We start from the raw sequence: 9,859 nt of genomic DNA on the forward strand, positions 1-9,859 counted from the left end.
CATTCTGTTGTGATGAAAACTGTAGAAACATCACAACACCTTCACTAAGTACAGCTACTACAACAGTGTCGTCAACAAGCATGCACATACCACCAAGTACATCATCAGTGGTCCAAAGTTCCTCCATTGTTACAGGAACATCCACAGACACATCAAAAACAATTTCTACTGGTACATCTTCACCAACATTTTCAACCAGCATGCCTGCAACCCCAGTTAAGACATCAACAAGCCTTATTTCTTCCACAAGCACAATGATATCAACAACAACTTCCACAATGCATTCTGCCACACTTTCAGTTTCTTCAACAAACAGGTTTACACAAATTACAACACCAAGAGTCCAGAGTTCCCCCACTGGTAAAAACATACCCACAACTCAATCAACAATTGCAACACCTTCACCAGTGTTCTCAACCAGCATGACGTCACCACTGACTAAAATAACTTCGGTCCAACATTCCACCAGTATGACAGGCATAACTACAACTACAACAATAAAAACATCTACAGCTCCATCAACAACGTCTCCAACATCCACAACATTGAAAACAAGCACCCTTACTCCTACCCCTGGATGTAATTGTCATTGGTCAGATTGGACCGACTTTGGGAGCCCAACAGCAGGCCCTGATGGTGGTGAAATAGTACCTATTGAAAAAATAACTGACACCTATCCTACCTTATGCTCAGCACTAATGCAAGTACAGTGTCGTGCAAAACGTTATCCTGGAGTTCCTCTTTCACAACTTGGACAGATTGTGAAATGCAGTACGAAAGATGGTCTAATTTGCTTGAACAAACACCAAGGCCTTGCACAGCAATGCTACGACTATGAGATTAGAACATTCTGTTGTGATGAAAACTGTAGAAACATCACAACAACTTTACTAAGTACAGCTACTACAACAGTGTCATCAACAAGCATGCACATACCACCAAGTACAACATCAGTAGTCCAAAGTTCCTCCACTGTTACAGGAACATCCACAGACACATCAAAAACAATTTCTACTGGTACATCTTCACCAACATTTTCAACCAGCATGCCTGCAACCCCAGTTAAGACATCAACAAGCCTTATTTCTTCCACAAGCACAATGATATCAACAACAACTTCCAAAATGCATTCAGCCACACCTTCAGTTTCTTCAACAAACAGGTTTACACAAATTACAACACCAAGAGTGCAGAGTTCCCCAACTGGTAAAAGCATACCCACAACTCCATCAACATTTACAACACCTTCACCAGTGTTCTCAACCAGCATGACGTCACCACTCACTAAAATAACTTCAGTCCAAAATTCCTCCAGTATGACAGGCATAACTACTACTCCAACACCAAAAACATATACAGCTCCATCAACAACATCTCCAACATCCACAACATTGAAAACAAGCCCCCTTACTCTTAGCCCTGGATGTAATTGTCATTGGTCAGATTGGAACGACTTTGGGAGCCCAACAGCAGGCCCTGATGGTGGTGAAATAGTACCTATTGAAAAAATAACTGACACCTATCCTACCTTATGCTCAGCACTAATGCAAGTACAGTGTCGTGCAAAACGTTATCCTGGAGTTCCTCTTTCACAACTTGGACAGACTGTAAAATGCAGTATGAAAGATGGTCTAATTTGCTTGAACAAACACCAAGGCCTTGCACAGCAATGCTACGACTATGAGATTAGAACATTCTGTTGTGATGAAAACTGTAGAAACATCACAACAACTTCACTAAGTACAGCTACTACAACAGTGTCATCAACAAGCATGCGCATACCACCAAGTACAACATCAGTGGTCCAAAGTTCCTCCACTGTTACAGGAACATCCACAGACACATCAACAACAATTTCTACTGGTACATCTTCACCAACTTTTTCAACCAGCATGCCTGCAACCCCAGTTAAGACATCAACAAGCCTTATTTCTTCCACAAGCACAATGATATCAACAACAACTTCCACAATGCATTCTGCCACACCTTCAGTTTCTTCAACAAACAGGTTTACACAAATTACAACACCAAGAGTGCAGAGGTCCCCCACTGGTAAAAGCATACCCACAACTCCATCAACAATTATAACACCTTCACCAGTGTTCTCAACCAGCATGACGTCACCACTGACTAAAATAACTTCTGTCCAAAATTCCTCCAGTATGACAGGCATAACTACAACTCCAACAACAAAAACACATACAGCTCCATCAACAACATCTCCAATATCCACAATATTGAAAACAAGCACCCTTACTCTTAGCCCTGGATATAATTGTCATTGGTCCGATTGGAACGACTTTGGGAGCCCAACAGCAGGCCCTGATGGTGGTGAAATAGTACCTATTGAAAAAATAACTGACACCTATCCTACCTTATGCTCAGCACTAATGCAAGTACAGTGTCGTGCAAAACGTTATCCTGGAGTTCCTCTTTCACAACTTGGACAGACTGTAAAATGCAGTATGAAAGATGGTCTAATTTGCTTGAACAAACACCAAGGCCTTGCACAGCAATGCTACGACTATGAGATTAGAACATTCTGTTGTGATGAAAACTGTAGAAACATCACAACAACTTTACTAAGTACAGCTACTACAACAGTGTCATCAACAAGCATGCACATACCACCAAGTACAACATCAGTAGTCCAAAGTTCCTCCACTGTTACAGGAACATCCACAGACACATCAAAAACAATTTCTACTGGTACATCTTCACCAACATTTTCAACCAGCATGCCTGCAACCCCAGTTAAGACATCAACAAGCCTTATTTCTTCCACAAGCACAAGCATATCAGCAACTATAGCAACAACTTCCACAATTTATTCTGCAACACCTTCAATTTCTTCAACAAGAAGATTTACCCAAGAAGTTACCACACCAACAGTCCAGAGTTCCCCCACTGATAAAAGCATAGCCACAACTCCATCAACAATGAAAACAACATCACTAGTTTATTCAACTGGCATGACTACAACACTGACTAAAACAACTTCAGTCCAAACTTCCTCCAGTATGACAGACATATATACAACTCCAACAACAAAAGCATCTACAACTCCATCAACGACTTCTCTAACATCCACAACATTGAGAACAAGCACACTTACTCCTACCCCTGGATGTAATTGTCATTGGTCAGACTGGAACGACTTTGGTGGACCAACAACAGGTCCTGAGGGTGGAGAAATAGTACCTATTGAAAAAATAATTGACACATATCACACCATTTGCTCAGTGCCAAAGGAAGTAGAATGTAGTGCAAGACATTATCCTGGAGTTCCTCTTTCACAGCTGGGCCAGGTTGTGAAATGTAATATGAAAGATGGACTAGTTTGCTTAAATAAACACCAAGGCCTTGCACAGCAATGCTATGATTATGAGATCAGAGTATTTTGTTGTGATGAAAACTGTGGCAACGTCACAACACAGTCCTCAACTACAGCTGTTACAACAATGTTATCAGCAAGTGTGCATACACCACCAAGTACAATATCAATGGTCCAAAGTTCTTCCACTGTTACAAATATATTCACAGATCTACTATCAACAATTTCTACTGCAACCCCTTCACCAACTTTTTCTGCCACCATACCTACACCAAGTGAGAGTATAACGACAACAAAAGCAACAACTTCAACAAAGTTTTCTGCTACACCTTCAATGTTTTCAACAAGCAGGTTTACACATAGTACAAGACCAGCAGTCCAGAGTTCCGCTACTGGTAAAAGTATACCCACAACTTTGACAACAATCTCTACTGCTACACCTTCACTATCATTTTCACATGGAATGACTACACCACAGAAAAAAACAACTACAATCCAGAATTCCTCCAATACTACAAGTATGACAACACAATCTTTGACTACAACAGTTACAAGGATGTCATCAACAAGCGTGCATATACCACCAACTACAACATCAAAAATAAATAGTTCCTCCACCATTACAAGCCTAACTACAGGCCCATCAGTAACAATTTCTACTGGTACGGCTTTGCCAACTATTTCAACCAGCATGTCTACAGCATCAACTACCTCATCAACAAGCATTACTTCCTCCACAAGTAAAAGCTTATCAACAATTACAGCAACAGCTTCAACAAAGATGAATGCTACAACTTCAGTTTCTCCAACAAGTGCCTTTTCACAGAAAGTTACAACACTAAAAGTTCAGAGTTCCCCAACTGGTAAAAGCATACCTACAGCTCCAACAACACTGTCTACAGGTACACCTTCACCAACATTTTCAACTGCCATTACTGCACCACTGACTAAAACATCAACAATCCAAAATCCCTCCATTGTTACAAGCATATCTACAACTCCAACAACAAAAACATCTTCTACAACTCCATCAACGACTTCTCTAACATCCACAACATTAAGAACAAGCACACTTACTCTTACCCCTGCATGCAATTGTCATTGGTCAGACTGGAATGACTTTGGTGGACCAACAACAGGTCGTAAGGGTGGAGAAATAGTACCTATTGAAAGAATAATTGACACCTATCACACCATTTGCTCAGTGCCAAAGGAAGTAGAATGTCGTGCAAAACATTATCCTGGAGTTCCTCTTTCACAGCTGGGCCAGGTTGTGAAATGTAATATGAAAGATGGACTAGTTTGCTTAAATAAACACCAAGGTCTTGCACAGCATTGCTATGACTATGAGATTAGAGTATTCTGTTGTGATGAAATCTGTGGTAACATCACAACACAGTCTTCAATTACATCTGTTACAACAATGTCATCAGGAAGTGTGCATACACCACTAAGTACAACATCAATGGTCGAAAGTTCCCCCACTGGTAAAGGCATATCCACAACTTTAACAACAATCTCTACTGCAACGTCTTCACTATCATTTTCACATGGCATGACTACACCACAGACAAAAACTACTACAGTCCAGAATTCCTCCAATACTACAAGCATGAAAACACAATCCTTAATTACAACAGCTACAAGGATGTCATCAACAAGCATGCATATACCACTAACTTCAATGTCAACAATACATATTTCTTCCACCATTACAAGCATGTCTACAGGTCCATCAGCAACAATTTCTATTGGTACATCTTCACCATCATTTTCACCTGGCATGACTACACCACAGAGAAAATCAACTACAGTCCAGAATTCCTCCAATACTACAAGTATGACAACGCAGTCTTTGACTACAACAGCTACAAGGATGTCATCAACAAGCGTGCATATACCACCAACTACAACACTAAAAATAAATAGTTCTTCCACAATTACAAGCCTAACTGCAGGTCCATCAGCAACAATTTCTACTGGTACGGCTTTGCCAACTATTTCAACTAGCATGTCTACAGCATCAACTACCTCATCAACAAGCATTACTTCCTCCACAAGTAAAAGCTTATCAACATCTACAACAACAGCTTCAACAAAGATGAATGCTACACCTTCAGTTTCTTCAACAAGCGCCTTTTCACAACAAATTACAACACAAACAGTCCAGAGTTCCCCAACTGGTAAAAGCATACCTACAACTCCAACACCATTGTTTTCAACTGGTATGAATGCGCGACTGACTAAAACACCTACAGTCCAGAATTCCTCCAGTACTACTAGCATGACAACACAATCCTTAACTACAACAGCTACAAGGATGTCATCAACAAGCAGCACTATACTACCAACTTCAACACTAATAGTCCAAAATTTCTCCATCATTACAAACATATACACAAATTCATCTAACATAACTTCTACTGGTACACCTTTACCAACATATTTATTCAGTGTGCCTTCAGCACCAACAACACATTCAACAGGCCTTAGTTCCTCCACTAGAATAAGCAAATCAGCAACTACAGCTACAACTTCAACAAAGTTTTCTGCTACACCATTAATTTATTCAACAAGCAGGTTTACACAACAAGTTACAAGCCCAAGAGTCCAGAATTCCCCCACTGGTAAAAGCATATCCACAACTCCAATAAAAATCTCTACAGATACACCATCACCATCAATTTCACCTGTCATAAATACTACACCACCAACGTCGGCATCAACAATCCTTATTTCCTCCACAAGTAAAAGCATATTGGGAACTACAGCAAAAACTTCCACACTTTTTTCTTCTATAACTTCAATTTCTTCAATAAGCAGGTTTACACAAGTTACAACACCAACAGTCCAGACTTCCCCCACTGATAAAAACATATCCACAACTTCAACAACAATCTCTACTGGTACACCTTCACCATTGTTTTCAACTGGCATGAATACATCAACAACTGAATCAACAACATTCCAGAACTCCCCCAATACTACAAGCATAACAACCCAATCTACTACAGCAGCTACAAGGATGTCATCAATAAGCAGCACTATACTACCATCTTTAACACTAATAGTCCAAAATTCATCCACTGTTACAAACATATACACAAATCCATCTAAAATAACTTCTACTAGTACACCTTCACTAACTTATTTAACCAGAATGCCTACAGCACCAACAACGCATACAACAGTCCGTAGTTCCTCCACTAGTGTGAGCAAATCAACAACTGCAGCAAAAACTTCAACAAAGGTTTCTGTTACACCTTCAGCTTCCACAAGCACTTTCATACAACAAGTAACGAAAGCAACAGTCCAGAGTTCCCCCACTACTAAAAGCATATCCACAACTCTACCAGCAATTTCTATTGCTTCACCTTCAACAACCTTTTTGGCAGGCTTCTCCTACAATGTAACAAGTATATCTCCATCTCCAATGACAACAACATCTTCTACAACTCCTTCAATAACTTCTCCAACTTTCACAACATTAAAAACAACGACCTATACTCCTACACCTCTATGTATTTGCCATTGGTCAGATTGGAGTGGCCCAACAACAGGTGTTAAAGGTGGTGAACTAATACCTATTTCTACCTTTTCTACCATCTGCTCAGCACCAAAAGAAGTGGAGTGTCGTGCAAAACTATACCCTGGTGTTCCTCTTTCACAGCTTGGACAGGTCGTAGAATGTAATGTAAAACATGGACTGGTCTGCTCGAACAAACACCAAGGCCATGCACAGCAATGCTTTGACTATGAAATTAGAGTATTCTGTTGTGACAGAAACTGTGGTAATTTCTCAACAAAATCACAGATTCCAACTGCTTCTAGAATGTCATCAACAACTTTGGCTATACGATCAACTACAATGTCAACAGTCCAAAGTTTCTCCAGTGGTACTAGCATATACACAACTCCAGTAACTTCATTATTTCTGTCAACTGCTTCAACAACTTCTCCACTGTCCAAAACAGCCACACATACTCCTAACCCTACCTGCATTTGTCTTTGGTCAGAATGGTTGGACCTTGGGGGTCCAACAACAGGTCCTGAAGGTGGTGAAAGGATATCAATCAAAAGAATTTTGGACAATTATCCTACAATTTGCTCTGCACCAAAGGAAGTTGAATGTCGTGCAAAAAATTACCCCAGATTGTCTCTTTCCCAGCTTAACCAGGTTGTGAAATGTAATACCAAAGATGGCCTTGTGTGCTGGAACAAATACCAAGACATTACACATCAGTGTTTTGACTATGAAATCAGAGTATCCTGCTGTGATGGAAATTGTGGCAGTACCACAGCACCGACACCAAAAATCCCTTTGCTTACTCCTACCCTTGGATGTATTTGCCAGAGGTCAGACTGGATGGACTTCGGAAGCCCAACAACAGGTCCTAAAGGTGGTGAAATAATTTCCATCAAAAGAATAACTGGCAACTATCCTACCATCTGCTCAGCACCGAAAGAATTAGAATGCCGTGCAAAACTTTACCCTGAACTTTCTCTTTCACAGCTTGGCCAGGTTGTGATATGTAATGCAAAAGATGGACTCATGTGTTTTAACAAAAATCAAGATATTACCCACCAATGCTTTGATTATGAAATCAGAGTATTATGCTGTCATGGACAATGTAGCAGCTCCACACAGGCAGCAACAACCTCTACAAGGTTGTCACTTTCAAGAACAACCACACCAGCAACAGTTTCTTCAGGTACAACTTCTATACAACAGATACCACCTTTCATTACATCAAAACCAGTTTCTTCTACCCCTGAATGTATTTGTCATTGGTCAGAATCGTTGGACTTTGGTGGCCCGACAGTAGGACCAGAAGGCGGTGAAAAAGTAACAATCAAAAAAATAACAGATACCTATCCATCCCTCTGTTCAGCCCCAAAGAAGGTGGAATGCCATGCAAAACATTATCCTCGACAATCTCTTTTGCAGCTTGGGCAGGTTGTTATTTGTAATGCAAAAGATGGGCTCCTGTGTTTGAACAAAAATCAGGATATCACACAGCAATGCTTTGATTATAATATCAGGGTATTATGCTGCCATGGAAAATGTGACAACTCCACACAGACACCAACAACTCCTTCGAGGTTGTCAGGTTTAACAACAACCACAATTTCAAGTACACCTTCAGCAACTTCTACACCTTCCAAGACATCAAAACCATCCCCACTTACTCCTACCCCGCCATGCACTTGTCAGTGGTCAAAATGGTTGAATTTTGGTAGACCAACAAAAGGTCCTGAAGGCGGGAAACTTATACCAGTCAAAATCATCACTGACACCTATCCAACCACCTGCTCAATACCACAGGGAATTGAATGCCGTGCAAAACTTTATCCCCGACTTCCTGTATCACAGCTTGGCCAGGTAGTGAAGTGTAATCTTAAAGATGGACTTGTGTGCCTAAATGAAAAACAAAATATTACCCAGCAGTGCTTTGACTATGACATCAGATTGTTGTGTTGTCATCGGGATTGTGCGAGCGCAACTTTACCAGCAGCATTGACTCTCGCTTTATTAAATTCCTCCACAAGTGTAAGCACAACCACTGTACCCCCAACAAGAGCAATGACTACAACCATTTCCAAAAAATCTTCTGAATGTATTTGCCAGTGGTCAGACTGGATGGACTTTGGCAGCCCAACAACAGGGCCTGAAGGTGGTGAAATTATACCTATAAACTCAATAACGAACACATATCTTAAGATTAGCTCTGCTCCAACTGAGGTTGAATGCCATGCAAAACTTTACCCTGGACTGCTTCTTTCACAGCTGGGCCAGGTAGTTACATGCAATTCTGTGGATGGACTAGTTTGTTTAAACAAGAACCAAGGTGTTACGCAACAGTGTTTTGATTATGAGATTAAAATATTACATTGTCATGGATTGTGTGGAAAATCATCCAAAATTACACAAACAAATCAGCATTTTTCAAACAGCACAATAATCACCACTAGAAGTTTGCCAATGATCACAGGTTCAACAGGAGGTCAGATCACTGCACATCAAGATTGTGTCTGTGAAATTAATGGCAATACGTTTAAGCCAGGTAATTATTTCTTCTCTATTTCTCTACCTCTCTAAAGATTTTGAATATATTCATTGTTATGTTTTATGTATACATGCATTAATTATTCTGTTTTTGTCATAATGAATTAAACATCTCTTTTTTTTTCTCTTAACCTCTTGTAAATGATGGCATTTTTTATTCCACAGAATCAGAAATTTACAATAAAACTGATGGTGATGGATGGTGTTACACTGCAAAATGTGTCAAAATAAAAGATAAGAAGTGTGATGTGATAACATTATCAGTACCCTGTTTAACAGCAGTGTTGCCCTCAGCCTCCATGCCATTGACAGGCAACTGTGATAAATATATGCCTCCTCTTAAAGTAAGTACTTTCATAATTGAGGCTCATATTATAGATTGTTGGTGTCTTAATCTAGATTTTGTTTTCTTTGAGTAAATTCCTATTGGGAATATCTTTGTCATATATATATATATA

The sequence above is a fragment of the Sinocyclocheilus rhinocerous genome, unplaced genomic scaffold (genome assembly GCF_001515625.1).
Source record: "Sinocyclocheilus rhinocerous isolate Xijiao unplaced genomic scaffold, SAMN03320098_v1.1 scaffold1399, whole genome shotgun sequence".
Classification (NCBI taxonomy): Eukaryota; Metazoa; Chordata; class Actinopteri; order Cypriniformes; family Cyprinidae; genus Sinocyclocheilus; species Sinocyclocheilus rhinocerous.